The sequence below is a fragment of the Caretta caretta genome, chromosome 3 (genome assembly GCF_965140235.1).
Source record: "Caretta caretta isolate rCarCar2 chromosome 3, rCarCar1.hap1, whole genome shotgun sequence".
Classification (NCBI taxonomy): domain Eukaryota; kingdom Metazoa; phylum Chordata; order Testudines; family Cheloniidae; genus Caretta; species Caretta caretta.
In genome coordinates, this window is record NC_134208.1 from 121,770,732 (window position 1) to 121,793,229 (window position 22,498).

The 22,498-nt window shown below is 43.2% G+C and overlaps 1 long non-coding RNA gene across 2 annotated transcripts in view; it reads left to right on the forward strand.

Moving 5' to 3' along the window:
• The window catches only part of LOC125634008 (uncharacterized), a 75,331-nt gene extending 53,567 nt beyond the window's left edge, over positions 1-21,764 (forward strand). For both annotated transcript variants that reach the window (XR_007355763.2, XR_012667457.1), the window contains exons 2-3: positions 19,020-19,104; positions 20,507-21,764. This is a non-coding gene — a long non-coding RNA (uncharacterized LOC125634008). The remainder of the gene's footprint in view (positions 1-19,019; positions 19,105-20,506) is intronic.
• The last annotated feature ends 734 nt before the right edge of the window (positions 21,765-22,498 follow it).

Sequence of the window (22,498 nt, forward strand, 5' to 3'; positions counted from 1 at the left end):
TATGAAGATATTGAACAAAACAGGCCCGAGGACCGACCCTTGGGGAACTCCACTTGACACCGGCTGCCAACTAGACATGGAGCTATTGATCACTACCCGTTGAGCCCGACAATCTAGCCAACTTTCTATCCACCTTATAGTCCATTCATCCAGCCCATACTTCTTTAACTTGCTGACAAGAATACTGTGGGAGACCGTGTCAAAAGCTTTGCTAAAGTCAAGGAACAACACGTCCACTGCTTTCCCCTCATCCACAGAGCCAGTTATCTTGTCATAGAAGGCAGTTAGATTAGTCAGGCATGACTTGCCCTTGGTGAATCCATGCTGACTGTTCCTGATCACTTTCCTCTCCTCTAAGTGCTTCAGAATTGATTCCTTGAGGACCTGCTCCATGGTTTTTCCAGGGACTGAGGTGAGGCTGACTGGCCTGTAGTTCCCAGGATCCTCCTTCTTCCCTTTTTTAAAGATGGGCACTACATTAGCCTTTTTCCAGTCGTCCGGGACTTCCCCCGATCGCCATGAGTTTTCAAAGATAATGGCCAATGGCTCTGCAGTCACATCCGCCAACTCCTTTAGCACTCTCGGATGCAGCGCATCCGGCCCCATGGACTTGTGCTCGTCCAGCTTTTCTAAATAGTCCCGAACCACTTCTTTCTCCACAGAGGGCTGGTCACCTCCTCCCCATGCTGTGCTGCCCAGTGCAGTAGTCTGAGAGCTGACCTTGTTCGTGAAGACAGAGGCAAAAAAAGCATTGAGTACATTCGCTTTTTCCACATCCTCTGTCACTAGGTTGCCTCCCTCATTCAGTAAGGGGCCCACACTTCCCTTGACTTTCTTCTTGTTGCTAACATACCTGAAGAAACCCTTCTTGTTACTCTTAACATCTCTTGCTAGCTGCAACTCCAGGTGTGATTTGGCCTTCCTGATTTCACTCCTCCATCCCCGAGCACTATTTTTATACTCTTCCCTGGTCATCTATCCAATCTTCCACTTCTTGTAAGCTTCATTTTTGTGTTTAAGATCAGCAAGGATTTCACTGTGGAGCCAAGCTGGTCACCTGCCATATTTACTATTCTTTCGACACATCGGGATGGTTTGTCCCTGTAACCTCAATAAGGATTCTTTAAAATAAAGCCAGCTCTCCTGGACTCCTTTCCCCCTCATGTTATTCTCCCAGGGGATCCTGCCCATCAGTTCCCTGAGGGATTCAAAGTCTGCTTTTCTGAAGTCCAGGGTCCATATTCTGCTGCTCTCCTTTCTTCCCTGTGTCAGGATCCTGAACTCGACCATCTCATGGTCACTGCCTCCCAGGTTCCCATCCACTTTAGCTTCCCCTACTAATTCTTCCCAGTTTGTGAGCAGCAGGTCAAGAAGAGCTCTGCCCCAAGTTGGTTCCTCCAGCACTTGCACTAGGAAATTGTCGCCTACACTTTCCAAAAACTTCCTGGATTTTCTGTGCACCGCCGTATTGCTCTCCCAACAGATCTCAGGGTGATTGAAGTCTCCCATGAGAACCAGGGCCTGCGATCTAGTAACTTCCGTGAGTTGCTGGAAGAAAGCCTCGTCCACCTCATCCCCCTGGTCCGGTGGTCTATAGCAGACTCCCACCACGACATCAGCCTTGTTGCTCACACTTCTAAACTTAATCCAGAGACTCTCAGGTTTTTCTGCAGTTTCATACTTGAGCTCTGAGCAGTCATACTGCTCCCTTACATACAATGCAACTCCCCCACCTTTTCTGCCCTGCCTGTCCTTCCTGAACAGTTTATATCCATCCATGACAGTACTCCAGTCATGTGAGTTATCCCACCAAGTCTCTGTTATTCCAATCACATCATAATTCCTTGACTGTGCCAGGACTTCCAGTTCTCTCTGTTTGTTTCCCAGGCTTCTTGCATTTGTGTATAGGCACTTGAGATAACTCGCTGATCGACCCTCTTTCTCAGTATGAGGCAGGAGCCCTGCCCTCTCGCGTGCTCCTGCTCGTGCTTCCTCCCGGTATCCCACTTCCCCACTTACCTCAGGGCTTTGGTCTCCTTCCCCCGGTGAACCTAGTTTAAAGCCCTCCTCACTAGGTTAGCCAGCCTGCTTGCGAAGATGCTCTTCCCTCTCTTCGTAAGGTGGAGCCCGTCTCTACCCAGCACTCCTCCTTCATGGAACACCATCCCATGGTCAAAGAATCCAAAGTCTTCTCTCCGACACCACCTGTGTAGCCATTCGTTGACTTCCATGATTCGACGGTCTCTACCCAGGCCTTTTCCTTCCACGGGGAGGATGGACGAGAATACCACTTGCACCTCAAACTCCTTTATCCTTCTTCCCAGAGCCACATAGTCTGCGATCTGCTCAAGGTCATTCTTGGCAGTATCATTGGTGCCCATGTGGAGAAGCAGGAAGGGGTAGCGATCCGAGGGCTTGATGAGTCTCGGCAGTCTCTCCGTCACATTGTGAATCCTAGCAAGCAGCAGACTTCTCGGTTTTCCCGGTCGGGGCGGCAGGTAGATGACTCAGTTCCCCTGAGGAGAGAGTCCCCGAACACCACCACCCACCTCCTTCTCTTGGGAGAGGTGGTCGTGGAACCACTAACCCTAGGACAGTGCATCTCATGCCTTCCAATTGGTGGAGTCTCCTTCTGTTCCCTTCCCTCGGATGTATCATCTAGTCCACCCTCTGCATTAGTACCTGTGGAGAGAACATGAAAACGGTTACTTACCTGTATCTGCGTTGCTGGTACATGGACGCTCCCCTTTCTTCTTCTGGAGGTCACATGCTGCCAAATTTCTTCACCGTCCTCCTGTCCCCGCAGTGCAGCCTGCTCTGAATCTTCAGAACGTTGTGTCCATAGAAGCATATCCTGACGTCTGTCCAGAAAATCTTCAGTTTCTCTTATGCAACGCAGGGTCAATACCTGTTGCTCCAGATCTAGAACTTTCTTTTCCAATATGGAGACCAGCTTGCACTTTGTACAGACAAAGTTGCTTCTGTCCTGTGGAAGAAAGACAAACATAGCACATCCAGCTCAGGTCACAACAGCTGAACACTCCCCATCCATATTACCTTCCTTCTACGAGCTTCCTCAGGAGTTACAGTAACTACTCAGAGAAGCCGGCAAGATGTAATCCTCAGTGGGCTCTCCCCAGCCAAACTCCCTCTGTTAGCCTCTCTACTGTTCGCAGTAATACAAGTACTGTTGTGCAATCTCTTTGTCATGAAAGTTGAACTTACAAATGTAGAATTATGTACAAAAAAACTGCATTCAGAAATAGAACAATGTAAAACTTTTGAGCCTACAAGTCCACTCAGTCCTACTTCTTGTTCAGCCAATCACTCAGACAAACAAGTTTGGTTATAATTTGCAGGAGATAATGTTACCCGCTTCTTGTTTACAATGTCACCTGAAAGTGAGAATTGGCATTCACATGCCACTGTTGTAGCTGGCGTCGCAAGCTATTCACGTGCCTGATGCGCTAAAGACTCATATGCCCCTTCAAGCTTCAACCACCATTCCAGAGGCTATACGTCCATTCTAATGATGGGTTCTGCTTGATAATGATCCAAACCAGACCAGACTGAGGCATGTTCGTTTTCATCATCTGAGTCAGATGCCACCAGCAGAAAGTTGATTTTCTTTTCTGGGTCGTTTGGGTTCTGTAGTTTCCGCATCAGAGTGTTGCTCTTTTAAGACTTCTGAAAGCATGTTACACACCTTGTCCCTCAGATTTTGGAAGGCACTTCAGATTCTTAAACCTTGGGTCAAGTCCTCTAACTATTTTTAGAAATTTCACATCGGTACCTTCTTTGCATTTTGTCAAATCTGGTGTGAAAATGTTCTTAAAACAAACATGTGCTGGGTCATCATCCGAGACAGCTACAACATGAAATATATGGCAGAATGAGGGGTAAAACAGAGCAGGAGACAACCAATTCTCCCCCAAGGAGTTCAGTCACAAATTTAATTAGCACATTATTTTTTTTATGCATCATCCGCATGCAAGCATGTCCTCTGGAATGCTGGCCGAAGCATGAAGGGGCGTGCAAATGGTTAGCATATCTGGCATGTAAATACCTTGCAATACCAGCTACAAAAGTGCCATGCAAACGCCTGTTCTCACTTTCAGGTGACATTGTAAATAAGAAGCAGGCAGCAGTATCTCCCATAAATGTAAACAAACTTGTTTGTCTTAGCGATTGGCTAAACAAGAAGTAGGACTGAGTGGACTTGTAGGCGCTGAAGTTTTGAGTGCAGTTATGTAAAAAAAAATCTACATTTGTAAGTTACACTTTCATGATAAAGAGATTGCACTACAGTACTTGTATGAGGTGAATTGAAAAATACTATTTCTTTTGTTTATCAATTTTACAGTGCAAATATTTGTAATCAAAAATAATAAGATCAAGTGAGCACTGTGCACTTTGTATTCTGTGTTGTAAAAGAAATCACTATATTTGAAAACATTAAAAATATTTAATAAATTTCAATTTGTAGTCTATTGTTTAACAGTGCAAAATTAATCGTGACTAATTTTTTTTAGTTAATTGCATGAGTTAACTATAGCCATAGTAATTTCCCATAAGAGTCAGCTAGTTTTGTTGTGAACATGACACTAGTGGTTAAGAGTTAGACTGAACTGTCACATGGGGGCAGGGGAAACCCAACCAAAATACCCTCAGACAGGTGGGAGTGGTCTGGGGCCTCTATAAGGAAGAGCCACCTCATTCCAAAGGGGATAGAGGGAGATTTCTGCTTCTAGAAGGATACTGTTGTTGTTTTCTGAAGAATGGCCTAGTGAAAGCTGGGTGGGTGGAGACTGGCCAGTAAACCAGGAAGGCTAGAATGGGGCCCAGGAGCAGGGCCGACTCTTGGAAAGGAAAGTATTGACCAAGGGAGAATTTGGGCACATACTGGGCCTGCCTCCCTTTAACAACTTGAACTTTGGGTTCCTGGAAGGAAAAAGACTCTAATGGCACTTGAGAAACATGGAGCATGTAGATCTTATAGAATCTGGGACTAAAAATAGAATGGGTGTAAAATTGTGGTACAATAAATACCAATGCACCTGCATTTTCAGAACTGCTGCATTCTCTGGCTTCCTTTTGTCCCTTACCATCAATTCTGGGGAGGTCAAGTCATCTTGGCCCCACAAGGCGATAACCTCTTGACAATATTCTATCACAGGTCTGGTGCCCCCATACATCCTGCAGTGGAATGTGCACAGCTGGCAGCAGTAAAAGCCTATGTGACTGACATGGGGACCATGACCTAAGGAGACACAAATATGTCCAATGGTGGAGAAATTTCACAGAGCCTCCATCCCCTGCACAGTTACTTAAGTAACTGCCTGAAACTCCTGGCCACCTAAGCAAACATTTGTGAAAGGCTCATTCACCCCATACCTGAAACTTGCCAGCTATTTGGCAAAAACAAACCATCTGGACTGACATCTGGAAAACAAAACCATCTGTATTATCTTAACACTGATGACACAAAGGCAGTTTGTGAGGCATCTTCTGGGAGACATAAAAGGAGTTCTTTTATTATTCTAGAATAAGCCTTTTTTCTTTTTTAAATTCACCTCTTTTCCCATTCCACCTTGCATGAATTCCAGCTGCTTGATTAACGATGCCCCAAAGCAAGTTGCTACGTGAATAAAATGCATAAAGAGGATTTATGAAGTGGTCAGGTGTCTAACATTGCCTGAAAATGTCTACAGAATGCTCTGTGTCACATTTTACTGAGTCGTTAACATTTTTGAATTTGGTTTTCAAATCAGAGTGAGATTTAAGAGACCAACAGACTGCTGTTGGATTTAACATTCAGAATACTCACTAAAGCCCACTTTTTAAAAGAAATTACCTTGTTACCAGAAGATACTTAATATAGAAATAGTAGCCCTTGTAGCCTGGCTAAATTCAAACTCAGGCACTTGTATTCTGCCTTCCTAACTCATCTTCCCTGTGTGACTTCAGTTTGGGTACATTCATAGAATCATAGAATATCAGGGTTGGAAGGGACCTCAGGAGGTCATCTAGCCCAACCCCCTGCTCAAAGCAGGACCAATCCCCAATTAAATCATCCCAGCCAGGGCTTTGTCAAGCCTGACCTTAAAAACCTCTAAGGAAGGAGAAAAGGAGTACTTGTGGCACCTTAGAGACTAACCCATTTATTTGAGCATAAGCTTTCCGATGCATCCGATGAAGTGAGCTGTAGCTCACGAAAGCTTATGCTCAAATAAATGGGTTAGTCTCTAAGGTGCCACAAGTACTCCTTTTCTTTTTGCAAATACAGACTAACACGGCTGCTACTCTGAAACCTGTCTAAGGAAGGAGATTCCACTACTTCCCTCGGTAACCCATTCCAGTGCTTCACACCCTCCTAGTGAAAAAGGTTTTCCTAATATCCAAGCTAAACCTCCCCCACTGCAACTTGAGATCATTACTCCTCGTTCTGTCACCTGCTACCACTGAGAACAGTCTAGATCCATCCTCTTTGGAACCCCCTTTCAGGTAGTTGAAAGCAGCTATCAAATCCCCCCTCACTCTTCTCTTCTGCAGACTAAATAATCCCAGTTCCCTCAGCCTCTCATAAATCATGTGCTCCAGCCCCCTAATCATTTTTGTTGCCCTCTCTTTCAGTCCGAAAACACACCATTGGGCAGTGCTGCTGGTACCAATCAGCCGCCACCCTACCCCACACCTGTGGTGGGTGTAAAATAGGGTTGCGTGTAGTTACACCATGTTTCAATGGAGTTACAGCAGCATAAAGCTGGTGTAGCAGCACAGAGAATTTGGCCCTCTGTCTGTAAAACACATTGATGTGAAAAGGGGCCCTGTTAACTTTACAAATCCTCAGCTTCTTGGGAAATTTCTACCACGCATCTTTTCATGTCAGTGCTGAGTGTAATGAAAATTGCTGTAAACAAGATAAAGAGCGCATCAAGGAAAGGTGTCACTGCAGCTGCCGGCTAGGGCTATATTTCAATGTCCTCCAGCCCCTGGCCTCGCAACAACTCTTCTCCACCTTGGCTGTTCTGCTCCTTGTTCTCACTCCCCTTCAGAAAAGGAGCGCAGTGGTTCCACAGCTCTGCTCCTTTCTCCCCTCCTTTTAAAGGGGAAGCAGGATATGTGCTGTTCTGCGCCTGTCTCCTCCCCCAAAGCTGCAGTGATGCTTAAGCGGCCCTTTCCTGTTGTGGAAACACCTGCCAACCACAGCTGGTCATGATTTTTTGGACAAACTGTTTTTTGGGTTTTTTTGTTTCGCCAAAAATACTGATTTGGTCAAAACCAAAACTGTTCACAAAACAGGGCCAGTTGCAGTGAATAAATCTTCAGACTAAAAAAATTCTTTGGGGGGAAGGAGAGGGACAGGGGGAGGGTGTCAGAATGGGGGAAATGCCTTGTTTCAAAATTTTCAAAACAAAATTTCTGTATTTTCTGAGTCAGTGATTTTTAGTTTGAAAGTGTTAGTAAATTTAAACTTCACAAAAGGTTAAAGATGGTCAAAATCAAAATGAAACTCTTCAAAAATGAGTCAAAGCAAAAATGTTTTGACTGATTCAAAACAAAAAAAAATTGGAATTTTTGGTGAGCAAAAAATGAAGTTTTTACTATTCATCCCAGTTCAGGATTTTTTCAATGTATCAGTATTTTCATGGCACAAGAAATCAATTTCCCACCCAGTTCTACCAGCAAAGCCTCAGCCACTCTGCTGCTATCTTTCCTTTTCCCTCCAGGTGAGGGGTCCATGGTTTCCTAGCACCAATGTTACAAAGCTATGATTCCTAAAGGATCTCTGTGTTTTTGTTTGTGAACAGCATAACAAACGTTAGGATTTACTTCCAGTTAATGTGATGGGGTAGTTGGAGCATCTAAGGATTTGATTCTGATATTACAATGGTGTACATCAGGAGTAATCCCACTGAAGTCAATGAAAAGCCAGTGTGACTTCAGAACTAGCCCTTAAGAATGTGCATGTCTAATATCTTAATCATAGAGCTGGAAGGGACCTCGAGAGGTCATCTAGTCCAATCCCCTGCACTCCTGGCAGGACAATATTTATGTCATTGAGTTCTGAGGCTGTGAAGGTGCCACTCTACCCTTCCCATCACCTACCCCTGACTCAGAGTTACCAACTTTGGTTGGACGAATTCCTGGAGGTTTCATCACATGACATTATCTTTAATTAAAGATGAATCTATAATTCCTGGAGACTCCAGGACCATCCTACAAAACAGCTCTCAGAGTTTGAAACTGCTGACATCACTAGGGCCTCCACGGCTCTGAAGGCACTGCCCATAACACTACTTGCTGTGGGGAGAGGCACATAGCCCTAAAATCCTGGCTTTATGGAGTTTGGGAGCAGGAAACGCTTGGCTAGTCAGCCCCATCCTCCTTCCACTGCTGAGAGCTGCCTCTGCTTGATCCATCCATTGTGGAGGACACCAAGGCCTTCTTGAAGGGACGCTCCCAATTAGGAAATCCCCTGGTAGGTTCCAGCCCACAAGATGCTCTTGGGCAAGAGTAGGAAGGGCTGCTGCATTAAACAAATGAGAGGTCCTTTACAGCAATCATTGAAAAGCCCGTGATTCTAGTAAGACATTCACTAGCCTCTGGAAGCTGGGGCTGTTTATAAAAAGAAATACATCACAGTTCTCAATGTCTGCTGAGAGATGCTTGGAGGGGGACCTCATCTCAACACAGCGCTGACATAATCTAAAGTACAACAGATGCTCTGTCTCAAGCTTAGTGTAAACAAGGGGAAATTATTTATGTCCCTCTATTAACGCTGGCAATAACTGGAACTGTAGGCAGGAGTGAGAGCTGTGTGACGTGTTTACAAGATGTATCCAGATAACAAAATCTCCACCGTTACATTTTGTACAGTGCACCCAGCTCCAGCTGTGTCTATTTTTTTCCTCCAGTGCATAACATGGAATTGAGTGAGTTCAGTAAAAAACAGCCCCATAATCTGTACAATTCACAAGGAACTACAAACTCAACCCCTGCCCACTAAGCATCCTTTCGCCAGGGTTTGCGCTACACAGATGTATGTCTTTAGAGTTGCTTAATAGCCTGTAAACACCCTATGTATGGAGTCTATTAAGGAAATGTAAGAGATCCATACCTCACCCTGGATGGAACAAAAAGAGGAGACGCCTAAATAAAATAATGCCTATAATCCATAACACTTAACGTGTTTGTTTTGGCGTGTCTTACATTTGATTGAAAAGGAGCAATTTTATATATATAAAAATAAGACTATATGTCCTCTCCAGCTTGTGAAAATTCACTGCTTTTGAAGGGGTGTCTGGTGGCAGAAAACCAGGTGCTAGTTTATGCCAAGGTTCCCCAGGCCTCATTTGGATACTGACAAACACACAGCTGCAATCAGTCTGGTTCACCTGTGTGTTAGTATTGGTAAAATAGGTATTAGAGTTAAAAAAATGTACTTAGTGTTTAGGCTTTTACCGAATGCTTGTAAATTACTGCCTGCATTAATCTCGCTTACATCTGTATCCCATCTTGCAAGGGAATATTTGAGCATTTGCATTGTAAGCCTCTGTAACTATGTAAATCACCAGACATAAAAGAAGCATTAACGAATGTGGAATACTCGTTATGTGCTGCCAGACAAAGAAGGCCCATCAACACCAGATGAATTATGTGGAACATCAGAAAGGCAAGGATTACTGAGCATAATCAAATGATTCCCAGTGCTTAGCCTGGGTTAGCCCTAATGGACATATAGAGCTTGCTTATCATAGAAGCTTCTACTACTTTTTGAAACTTAAAACTGGAACTCCTTTCTGTGTATATACGTCTACCTTTAGCTTTGTAAATAACTCATTTCCTTTTCCTATAAAATAAATCTTTAGATAGTTTATTATAGGATTGGCTACAAGTGTTGTCTTTGGTTTGAAATCTAAGGTGCAGTTGGCCTCTGGTAAGTGACTAGTCCTTTGGGACTGGAAGTAACCTCAACACTGCTGAGATCTTTGGTATAAGGGACCATCTATCACAAAGGCACGCTTGCCTCAGTGGCAAGACAGATTGGAGTACCCATATGGGGACTGTCTGTGACTCCATGTTAAGGCTGTTATAGTGTGTGAGGCATTTATATTTGATGATTGGTTGGTGAAACCTAAGTATAGAAGTCACACCCAATTTGGGGTTTGTGCCCTGTTTCCTAACAGTCTGCCCTGAGGTTGTACCTAGGCTCTGGTGGCATGGCAGGACAGCTTGACAGGATGTATTACCCTCTCCATGGTACAGAACAGAGATGGACAGACCGAACAAATTACAGTTCCTAAGATACATAGAAGTTGCTACCTAAACAACCCATGGCTTTGGAAATGTTTGTGGGGAGGGGAATTTGGATTTGCCTGCCATGGGGAAATGGCATTTCAGATCTCAGCCTTTGCCAAAAGGCAATGTAAATCTACATGAAATTTGGCAACCAAAAAATTCAGCAACTGAGAATAGCTCTTCATCAGGTCTGGTTACTGTATTTCTTGCATTACAGCTGTAGCAATACCAAAATGATGGCAAAATAGCTCTTTAAGATCTCTAGCATTAACTGAACATCTTGTGTTTTTAAATTTCCTATTAGAGCAGTAACAGCATTTTTACATATTTACATGGATACCTTGAACTTCATAGCTGTGCTTAAGCTGAACTTCCCTGCCACTTGGAACGTCCCTGAAGCAGCAATATAGGAGTCAGATTCCCCTGCATGTATGTCCCAGAGGGTGCAGTTTAGGAGTGACAGCCCCAATGACGTGCACTTTGCTCCCAGCAACTTTGCTCCCATAGTTTTGCTCTCAGGGACACAGCTTCCACAAGTGAGAGAAAATGGCTGCTTGGGGCAGGCAGAATAACCAAATGACTGGACAGATCTCCCCATATTATTAATACCCATGTTTATTACAGTTGTGCCCGAGGGCCAACCAAGAGCTGGGCCCCAGAGTGCTAGGCACTGTACAAGCAGTAGTAGATGGTCCCTGCCCCCAAAAGCATACAATCTAAATATACAAGAGTGGGGGGAGGGGTAGAACACACAAACAGAGTGAACAATATGATGGCAGCAAACGGCAGATTAGTCCCATGATATATTTCTGGGAAACGGTTTAGTTAGGAGGGAATCAGCTAAATGGAAAGAGAAGGGAAGGGAAGGGGGATGAAGGAAGCAGGGAAGAAGAGGTGAAGAGGGGCAGGTGTGGCATGAAGCAGAGGGGAAGAGACCGAGGGAAGGGAAAGGTTGGAGCAAACAGCCAGCCAATCAGCACAGGACATAGAAAGTCCAGTCAGAACTGTAGAAAGTTCTCTGTATATCCAAAGATCCCTGGTTTGGCTGCTTCTGCTCCTACCAGCTGGAGTCTCTGGCTGGCTCCTCTCTGCAGCTTTCTCCTGAGTCCGCAAGGGTGGGGAGACACCACTTGGGTCCTAGTGCCTCCAATGTCAGGGGTCTCCACTGCACAGTTTTTGGTTGGGGGAATTGTCCTGGAGGAAAGAGTGGTCCTGACTGGGCCCCATTGTACCCCTTCCCTCCCCACCATCCCAGTTCATACTCAAAATCTCTCAAAGTTTTCTGAGGTAGGGAAGGCCAAACCTTAGTTTAAACCTAAACCAACATCTATTTCAAAGATGGTTGTGGCACTAAAGAATTCATAAAAATGCTTATGAATATTTTTTCCTGGTGAAGTCCTAATTCCCATTGACTTCACTGGGCTTTGGATCAGGCCTGGTATGTCTAGCTTTATTATTTACTATTATGTGTATTGCCATAGCACCTAGGAGCCCTAGTCATGGACCAAGGTCCCTCTGTGCTAGTTGCTGTACAAACACAGAACAAAAAGACAGTCCCTACCCCAAACAGCTCACGATCTAAATCAGCATTTACATTACACTGTTTCCCACATGACTTTGTCAGTTAGTGTTTTGCATTATGAGATAATTTTCCCAAGTATCAAAATGTTTAAGGGCCAATTTCTGCCATTAGATACATGTACACAGTTCCCCGTGACTTCAGTGTGGGTTGTGCATACAAATCTGAGGGCCAAATTTACCCATAGGTACCTTATAAATGAATACATACTAAAAACAATTAGATACTACCAAAAGAAAAATCCCCACTAAAAAACATGAGGTAATTTTCATTCGTAGAATTTTAATCTAAGGTAATAGAAGTATATCTGTGTCATGTCCTTGTTGACCCTATTGATAGGGAAGTGTGCTGTTGCACACATTCAGTATCATTGTCTATGTGATTGTGAGTATTTCCACTCTAGTTGGCTCGTTCTTTTTTTGTGAGTAAACGAGGAACCCTGCTTGCTGTATTGTGTATGGAGCAGAGACAGGGTACGTTAACTAGTTCACTTTTTCTGGGACAACGCGTGATCTGGCTATTTCCACATCCTTTTTGGCTCAGTCACCTTCCTCTTCCCCCCCGTTAACATTTAACATTTTATGTTATGTTTCAAAAGTTGTCCTTGGAACACATTCCACTATCAAGCTGCCAGTGAAAATCATGGAAAATAGGGAGCAGGGAGGGGGAAATCAACTTCGGACATGTTGTGGGCATATTCAAATTTGGGGGGGAGGAGCTTTTGATAAATTATCTGTTTTCTTGAAAAGTTACACAGATCCACTGATGTCCCTCTAGTTGAATGATCAGTGTCTAACAGAACCATGATCTTACTATATTGTGAATTACATCTTGGAGGTGATTAAGTGGAAGTCAGAAGCATACCTTTCCTTTGAAGGACAGAAAACTACTTTGGATTTGGCCAGCTTCTGAAGGCTCATCTTTTCCAAATGAAGCCCTTCCATAGATTCAGAAATCATAATGGACCATTATGACCATCTAGTCTGACCTCCTGTATAACTCTTGAAGCATGTGCTCAAGTACTTTGTTGAACAGAGATGAAATTCAGCACTTGTTTAATGATAAGCACAAGCTTAAGTTGCTTTGCTGAACTGGGGCCTAAATCAGAAGTAACTCCACTGAAGTAAATAGAGGTATAGCAGTATAAGAGCAGCAGAGAGCAGACTCAGCCCGAAGCTCTGGACTGATTATTTATTTGCCTGGATTACAGAAGTTCTAGTGTGAATTCTCCTTATTCCTTCTATAGACTTTTCTTATATCACAATCATGTATATTCATGGCAACCTAACAAGTGCAACTGGTCTGCAGTAGGCTGCCTGATTGGCTATGCCTCCTGGCTGGTTAGAAGAGTCAGACTGGCTCTTAAGCCCAGCAGCATTTCAGCTGCTACTCAAAGCACTCAGCCATGGTTGGGTAGCTTCAGTGTTTAAAAAAATCCGTGTAAGAAAAGCCGACCCATTTTTATGAGATTAAAATGAGCTGTCCCAACCTGGCAAAGCTAGAGTCCAGACTTATAAAAGCCTAGGGACGAGATTGAGTTTGGGAGGAAAGCGCCTGAGCTATCAAAAAGCAGCAGAAGGCTCAGGAAGGGTAAATACAGAGAAGAGGCTCATAGGCTTAGCCTAGAGATGGTCACGGGGGACCTTGAATATTTAGACGTATGACTCATGCCTAAAAGGAATTTGAAACCACGAAGAATCATCCGATAGAAGGAGTAAATTGTCTGTCTGCCTCTCTCCCTCCCCCAACAAAACAATCTGCAGTGAGGTTTTCCTCACATTTAAATTAAGACACCAGCTTGCAAGCTGGAGGTGGGAGGAACAGGTGGTTTCTCATTTATAATAGTATATTTTAAAAGAAGGACCACCAGGCACTTGTAACTGGGTGGCAGGGCTCTACTGATGCCTCAACTTGTTAGCAAGTGCTAGAGCTCTGTAGGGAGCTGAAAGGTAATAGCAGCTGACCCACTCAGTGCAAGGGGTGGCTCATTAGTCTCCACCCTGAGTAAATGTAAGAGGAAGGGGTAATCCTCAAGCAAAGAAAGAGCGTTAGGGTCTGGCACAGGTATATCCAAATCAAAGGAATGCTCGAAGCAGCCCAGCCAAGGGAAAAGGCTTAGGGTGGAGTTGCTATTGTTTTAGATTTGCCCTTTTTGTTCATAAAACCAAAATCACAGGAGAGGGTGAATTTTGGGGAATGTCTGTCCTGCAGCTGTGGCTGGCCCGTGTCAGCTGACTCAGACTCACGGGGCTGTAAAATGGTGGTGTAGATGCTTGGGCTGGAGCCTGGACTCTGTGGCCCTCCCCTCTTGTGGGGTCCCAGAGCTTGGGCCTGAGCCCAAATGTCTACACAGCATGTTTTACAGCCCCCAGAACGCAAGTCAGCTGACGTGGGCGAGCCTCAGGTATTTAATTGCAGTGTAGACATAGACCAATGTATAATTAGCTAATCCCCCAGTGTAATTACTCAAATCACACAGTGTAATCGGGCCTATTCCCTGGACCAGATCCTCAGCAGGGATAAATCGATGTAGCTGCCTTGACCTCAGTAAAGCGATGCCAATGTACTCCAGCTCATGATCTCACCCGCTGTCTGAAATCTCTTACCACAGCATGGAAAATTGTCCACAATCTCATTAAATTGAAGGCATAAATGTCTATCACCCACCATTGTAGCCTTTCAAGGGGCCTGTTTTCCAGCCCCTTTAGGCATGTCCAGTTTGTCCTGGTGCACGAACAAGATGAATGAACCCACATAACCCAAAAAGTGATATTTTCCCCTCTGCTTCCTCCCCAGCATTACTGTGTGATGTCTTGGACACGTTCCAAGAAATCATTTATTGTCAAAAGACAATAAGAAAAATTTTTAAACCAAACTTTTTTCCCAAATGTTTTTTGGCATCCTTCCAACATTCTACCTTTGTGCAGAGGGCATTCATCATCAGCTAACAAAGCAAAGCGCTTGCTCTCTGAAACCCAGCATGGAAAGCAAAGACTGAGATCCTTGCTTGAACACAAACTGCAGCTTTGATTTGCAAGTCTGTGTAATCATTAAACAAACATCTCACATCCTTTGGAGGGCAGCTTTGTTGTTATTAACTAGAATAAACCTTCTAATCTGTCATTAGCAAGTTGGAACATTCGCCACTGTAAAAGTCTGGGATTCTTTCTGAAAACAAGTACTGTACATGAAGGGATTATTGAGCACATCAGCAGAGGTGGCCATCCAAGGAACAGTTATATTGAAAATCCCCAAATTACTGTAGTAGAAGTTATAGATCAAATCCACGGAAAATTAACTTTCTAATGATGGATACAACAATCAGCTCCTAATATGCCAACAGGAGTTTGCAGTTAACTATTAATAACACTAGGAGGAATAGACCATATCTAAAGAAGCTGTGAGAATAGACTGACCTAAATATGACACATTTATTTAAAGGAAATATGTATCAGAGTGAATCAGTTGATAGTCACTATGTGCTGAGGAGGTGGAACAACAGCAGAAGCTCTAACAACAGAGACATTGTGCAGAGAAAATCTGATCCAAAACCCACTGAAGCCAATGAGAGTCTTTCCAGTCACTTAAATAGGCTTTGGATCAGGTTCTTACTTATTGCTCCAGCACTTATGTCTTAGTATTAGTGCATCTCCTTAACGCAGTACCTTACAGCTGCTTTCCTTCTGCTCGCAGAATACACTGATTCAGAGACAGACCCATACCTGCCGATAGTGGGGGGAAGAGTGACGTCAGCAGCTTCAACAGATGTTACTGAGCATGCTTAATTAGTGAGAGTATGCTCAGTATAAGCCAAGCAGCAACTCTGGGAAGGCACACGTGCCCCTCCCTACTTATTACCTCTGATTCTATCCATCTCAAAGCTATGTCAAGATGTTTTGATACAGATTGGACATAGGATACCTCCTCTTTCATTAAGTTGACTTAAGCTACAGACCTCATGCTCCTACCTAAACTAGTGGAAATTCAGCCACTGACTTCAGTGGAAAAAGGTTGAGGCCTTATGCTTGCTTACCTTTCCTTTTACATAAGATGAACTTCTACTCCACTACGATTATTTCTTTGACAACTCAGTGAGAAATTCATACAGTTGAATGGTGGTGGTTTACTAGTCTATTCTTCCAAACAAGTGATATCACATCCACAGTAACACCAGTTTAAGCAATGTTGGTTTGGGGGTTTTGGACAGTGGATTTTTCTTTTGTTTTAATGGTTAATTCTGGTCCAAGGTGCCACAATGTCAACCTTGAAGGATGAAGTTCTTTGTTTATCCCCCTGACAGACAAGAAAGGGCAGCAGTAGTGTAATCTTCCCCACCGCTGGTCCAGCAATGTGGCTCAAATTACTTGTAGGGACAGCCTCTAATGGGGAGGGGATAGATCAATCTCTATGCCAGTTGAAAGCTTGGAATCAAGTTGCAGCTGAGCTATGGACATCTCTACACTAGAAATAGGACTAATCACTCATTTTGGCTACTAAATAAGCATCAGATGGCAGTAGCTTTTGGCTTTTCCAACCAATCTGTATTAAATTTGAAGTAGCTGCCTGTGTGTGGAAAGACATTGTTTTTAGTCCCTGAAGAATCTAGCCTTGCATTTCATATTGCTTGGGACTGGCATTTTACTCTGAGTGCATATGAGGGTGCATATTGTTCCCATATACATTTACTAGTACTAGTAGTGTGTTTCTGGCAGATTTCTATTTCCTACAAACAATTAAACAGATGATTGAGAAAAATAGAAAAGATGAACTTACAAGGCTATTGTAGCCATTAAAGCCAAAGATTTCCCCAAAAAATGTTGGTCTGTGAGGACCCATTTACCTGGGAAACACTAGTTCGACAAGCACACTTTCCCACTGCTGTATGTTGCAATTGCAAGATGCCAAAACAGATGTTTTCTGTTATATATATTCAGTTCCAAAGTTTTATTCTACGTTGATGACAGACAAATAATCCTTGCGAAGCTGTCTAGGGTCAATACACATTATATTTGCAATTGCAGGTGAAAATATTTCAGGCCATTCATGCAAAAGTAAAACTTTTGAACCACATTTTCTAAACGGCTGGGATAGATTTTCTACCTTGTATAACCTCCGTGCCATCATTTTCTGTTTGATACATTTCTTACGTTAGATAATCCTAGGAGAGGCCTCCGCCCTCTAGCCTTCTATGTCAAAGCTCCTTTTAACAAGTGAACACAGTGCTTTGTGTTTAGCAGACAAACAAATCATAAACAGTGAGGGGCATGAGCTTCAAAGTTCTCTATCCAGATATGAGCTTTTTCAAAGTCAGCAGTTGGTTGGCTCTAAGGCTTTTGTCCAGTCTCTTATTATGGAGAGGCGCTAACCTCTCTGTAGTTAAGATTGCAACCAGCTTTTCTTATCAAGATCTTTCTGACTCCCATCTCTCTCCACTTTGGCCTGAGAATTGCCACACTTACTCTGAAGATGAAGGAGAATGAAGAAAAATCAGAAAAATCTGCAGAAAAATCTGTTTGAGATTCACAGCTCATTGGAAAACCAATGTACCCTGCTTTGAAATTTATGACCTTTCAGTTTCATGTATGTGTGTGCATGGGACTGATAGAGCAGAGGAAAAAATTGAAGGAGAAGGAATCCTGAGGACTCTGAAATGGACACAGAGAGCAGCTCCCAGGGAAATAAAGACAAAAAGAAATATAAATAGTTATTTATACATTAAATAGTATTTGATTGTGAGGGTCTGCTTAAATATAACTGCAATCATCATTTAATGCTAGATCCATTTGATCTCCAGGTTCCTGGCCAATGCTTGGACATCTCTCTCCCCACTCAGGACAATCAGGACTAGATTCAGGGTGCAGGTTCCTTAATGTTCTAGCATTCAAATTAGAACAGAAACGTGCCTTCTTTTGTCGGTTTTATACAGACATATCAAACATGCCCCCTTTCCCCCTAGTATTCCAATCCTCATCTTCTACAATGTGTATTCCCCGAGTTCTAGCCATAATATGATACCTTTCTCCCCCAGTAGGGAACACCACAGCACAGTCACCTGCCGGTCACTATCTCCAGGAAGAAGAAACACAGCATTATGCAATATTGAATGACAAAATGTCCCTAAGCATCTTGCATAGAGTGAATACAAATTGGCTACAAAGGAAATAAATCCCAGAGGAGGCACAAAGCAACAAATACTGAGTTTATTAAAGTCTGTCTTTTTTCTAACTTTCCAAAAATTTCAAAAATGTCCAGGAAAATGTACTTGGACAGACTGCATTTGTTCCAGTGGATAACAAGCCGCCTGAAACACCACAAAATAGCACGGGATATAGGCTCTCCATCCCAAGAAAAACAAACAGCTGGTTGACAAAGAAATCATAAAACTAACTCCATACAGTGCTCCAATTGACTTTTTTTAAAGTTTATTTGTTAATGGGGCGGGGGGGAGCCAAACTGCATACCAGATTACTCATTGCTGGCATCAAAACATGTCACTGTTTGCAAACCTACCGTATGTTGGAAGGAGACATTTATTGAACTAAAACAAAAAAAGTTAAACTGCCCTGGACAAAGATTTCTTCAGTATATTCATACAGAACTAGGTGATAGCCTCGGTTCTAGTTTGGATTTTGTCACAGATGAAATGAGTTTGGTAGTGCTCAGCCAATATCATTGGCTTGTGGACATGGACTAATTATTCACAGGTTTGGTTTAAGAACAAATCCAACCTGATTTCGGACACACCTAATTGCAGATCAGGAATTAGGTACATTGACAGAATTGTGTGGAAAGATGTTTATAGAGGATTAGTTTAAAGTATCCTTGGATCTTCTCAGTGTTATCATGCCCTTATTTTCTCCAGATTTTCCTAAGAATATAGGGCCAGGTCCTCAGTCTCAGGTCTGGCTGCCTTGTGCTTCACATAGGGGGCATGTAGGTGGCAGATAGGGTGGAAAGGGGGTGTGCAATGGGTGAGAGGGAAACTCTCATTCTGCATAATGAAAAAGGATAAGCAGAAGTAGGAGGGGAGAAAAAAAGAGAAGGCAGGCACAGCTGTTGCTGCAGGTCTTTTTGAAACAGGATCTGCATGTTTTGTTAATATAATAAATCAAAATTATGTCTGTACTGATACATCCAGAAAAACATCACCTCCTGCAGAACAGCTTAATGTCCGTGCCTGCTACCAAATGCAGAAGAATGAGGATATTACAGCACTGGAGCAGGTAAAAAAGCATGGGGTGGGTGGGGTGACCACCTTTTCAAAAGCCCCGCCCCCACTCCTCCTCTTCCCCTAAACTCTCACCCCTGCTCCTCTTCTTCCTCCCAAGGCCCCACTCCCTTTCGAGGCCAGAAGATGGAGCCAGACCATGGTAAGCTGTACCCAGGGAGCCTGGGTCACCGTGGGGAGCCCTGGACCGGGGCCCAGGGTGCCTGAGAGCATCCCCCAGCCTGTGTCCCCAATCCCCGGGGCATGCATGTGGAGGGTCCCCCACCCCCTTTGGGATAGGTGGTCACTCTATGGGTGAAGAGAAATGTTTAAGTCATTTTCCTTCCGCAGGTTTAAAAAAGGAATGGGTTTTTTGGTTATTCAAAATCTTTCATGAAGTGTTTATATACAATTTTTTATTTTGAAAATGGAAAAGCAAAAAAGCAACCAAACAAAAAAATTCTTTGCCTCCCTTCCCCCCTCACCCCCCCCCCCCCCCACCGGAAGCAGAATGGAAAAAGGAAAAGGAGGGAGGGCAAGAAAAAGCAGACGCAAAGGTAAAAATAGGGAAAAAATGAACTGAAATTGCAAAAAAACAGAACAGCTTACATTGTCATCTTCCTGTTTCAATGAAAGAACACATTTTTCTGAAAATTTTCCATATGAAAAACAGGCCGCTTTTCAATTTGAAAAAATTTCTGCCAGGTCTGTGTAGTATTCTCTAAAGAGGTGGCCTAAGAAACCCATATATTAATGACTAGTTTATTATATACTTTGATTTCTCCCTCTATAAAAATTATACACCATTTTAAGGGGGGCTTTGATTTTCCTACTCACTAAAAAAAAAGTAATTTCCAGTGTGTAGCTTGGGGACTGGATGAAAGCTAATGTGCCTAAACCCTATCGCTAAAAAGGTTTATTCAAAAATATTGAACCCTGAACGTTTCTCTGCCACGTGTTCAAGCAAAAAAGCAGCTGAGGCCTCGAACATGTTTTTCTTTCTTTTCACAGTATCGTATTTTCCACCTTGAAAGGAAAAAAAAAGCATCCCCTTGGACACACTTCCACAAAGGGGAGGGATACTAATTAGGGTTGCCAGGGAGCTGTTGTAATAACGGGACCTACACATTTACCCAATGAGCTCAACTGTTAAAAGTAAATGAAAGTTCATAAAATGTCACAATAACCTAAAATAACAAATGTGGATGGGAAAAGATATGAAAGGGAGAGAAAATGACAAACAGAAAGGCCTACTAATGTAACCCAAGAACTGTTGAGATCATACCTGATAAACAAGAGAAACTGAGGACTGAAAATTAATAAACTAAAATTTGTATTGTCAGCTATTAGGCCTAATTGGTTGACAAAATAATGAGGGGATGCCTTATTCCACTCATTACTCCTTTTGGGTTCTTCAGAAAGATTTTGGAAAGGAAAAAGGGGCTACTGGAGCAAGCTTCATCATCATGTTTACCACACCCACCATCTCCCTGGGCCTATGATATCCAGATCCTGAAAGATGTCCCGACCAAACCGGGCCAGAGAGAGGGAGTCAGACGACGCCACTACTTCCACCAGTTCTGACTGAATCCCAAACACCACCTGGGATGTAAGACTTTGTCTCCTCCCTCCAGCCCCACCACGTGTTCTTCTCCTTCCCCACTTTATTTCTTCCCTTTCCTATCCCTCTCCTTTTTCCTTCTGTCTAATAAGAGCCTGGTTGAGCTGGGCAAGACTGTATATTTGCAACAGTCTATGACCAGAAAGAGGCAACTAAAAACAATGCCCTAACAGCCCAATGCAGGTGTAAGCTTGCTAGGTCTCAAAGTGGCTGGTAAGACCTTGTGCTGTGCCTGTGTTTCTTGAGTAGTGAGGTTGCAAGTGAGAGTCAACAACAGACAGAAGCTGTATCTACCTGTGTTGTTCTTTTTGCTTCCTTTTATGCATGTTTGTCTTGTCTTGTCTTGTCTTCTTAGCAAACTGGATCAGACTTTAACAACATCAACGGCTCCAGCCCTCATCAACTAACTTCTTTCTTCCTCCAGAAGGACAGTTACCATTTTTAATACCATCCAAAAGGCTGTCAAACAAGGGCTTTTTCCTTCTGTAATCTTTCTCCAGCCGGGGTGCTGGAACAAGTTGGATAGTAGGGGTGCTGAGAGCCATTGAACCAAACTGTAAACCCTGGAAACCACTTCAAGACAGGGGGTGCGGTAGCACCCCCAGTTTCAGCACCTATGCCTCCAGCTAAGGGGAACATGGGGTGTTGTTAAAATGAAAGCTTTATTTAGTATTTTACATTTCAAATGCTTTAACTGTTTTTTCTTTTCTGTATCTTTAATAAAAGGTGGTGTTGTTTTTTTAAATGATGTGTTTGCCTTGATACTAAGCAGGCTAAGGTCTCTGTATACCAAACCCCAAACCTTGTTTACCACGGTTTAATGTGGACAATGACTGGGTCATGTTAACACCTTTAGCCCATATATTCTATCTAAATTAATACTACAGAGCAAGCTCTGTTTTTGGGAGAGCACTGGCCATATGAGGGATTTCTTTGTATCCCTGTTTACATTAGTAATCAATGTAAAAGAGCCTACTTAGCAACCCCTCATCAGTGTGAGACTCATAGCACCCTCTTAAGGAACATACTGCCGTACAGTTGCTTCTGTCTTGTGCTTTAATAAGGGAAACTATGACTTACTATACATTACACAGATGTATTTTTTTGTGTTTTTATAAGTCTGAAGTTGTTTTAAAGATACATATTTATTTAATGTTAATGATCCCATTTTTCCCCTTCTACTCAAAAACGCTTTCATCCTTTCATTTCCTCATAAAAACCTAGTATGCTAAGAGTATATTAAAAGTATATTACATTATTTATGACTTGTTCCCCCTCTCCATTTTCTTTTTTAAGAAGCTGATACATTTTGAAAGGGCTGAGATAAAACTGGGGGAAAGAAGGCAGGCAAAGTTCAAAGGTCAGTAAGGGAACAACACAGAGTCTCGGAGATGAAGATATCTTGTGCGCTAAACAAGCCCAATCATGATAACTTGCCCCATCCCTATGGCCCTGCTTCAAGAAAGAACTTAAGCACGGGGCTGAGCTAAAGCCCCAGTGTTTAGTACAGCTGAATTTGGGAGTTACTTGGTACAGATGTGAGTAGAGTCTTCTTGTCCCAGGTACCTCAGCCAGACCTTATTTACCAGTGGCATTCCTACCTAGTTTGAAAATTGGGCTGGCCAGGCTATGCTGAAAATGGAATGAGTGAGAATTAGGCACAGTGGGGAAAGAGCACAGAAGCCAGCTGCCTCTCTACAGGCTGCCTCCCATGTCCAAACTGGGGCAGTAAACAACAGAGACTGAATGCTGCTCTCAGCTGAAACCCAAGTAGTCCCACTGACTCCAG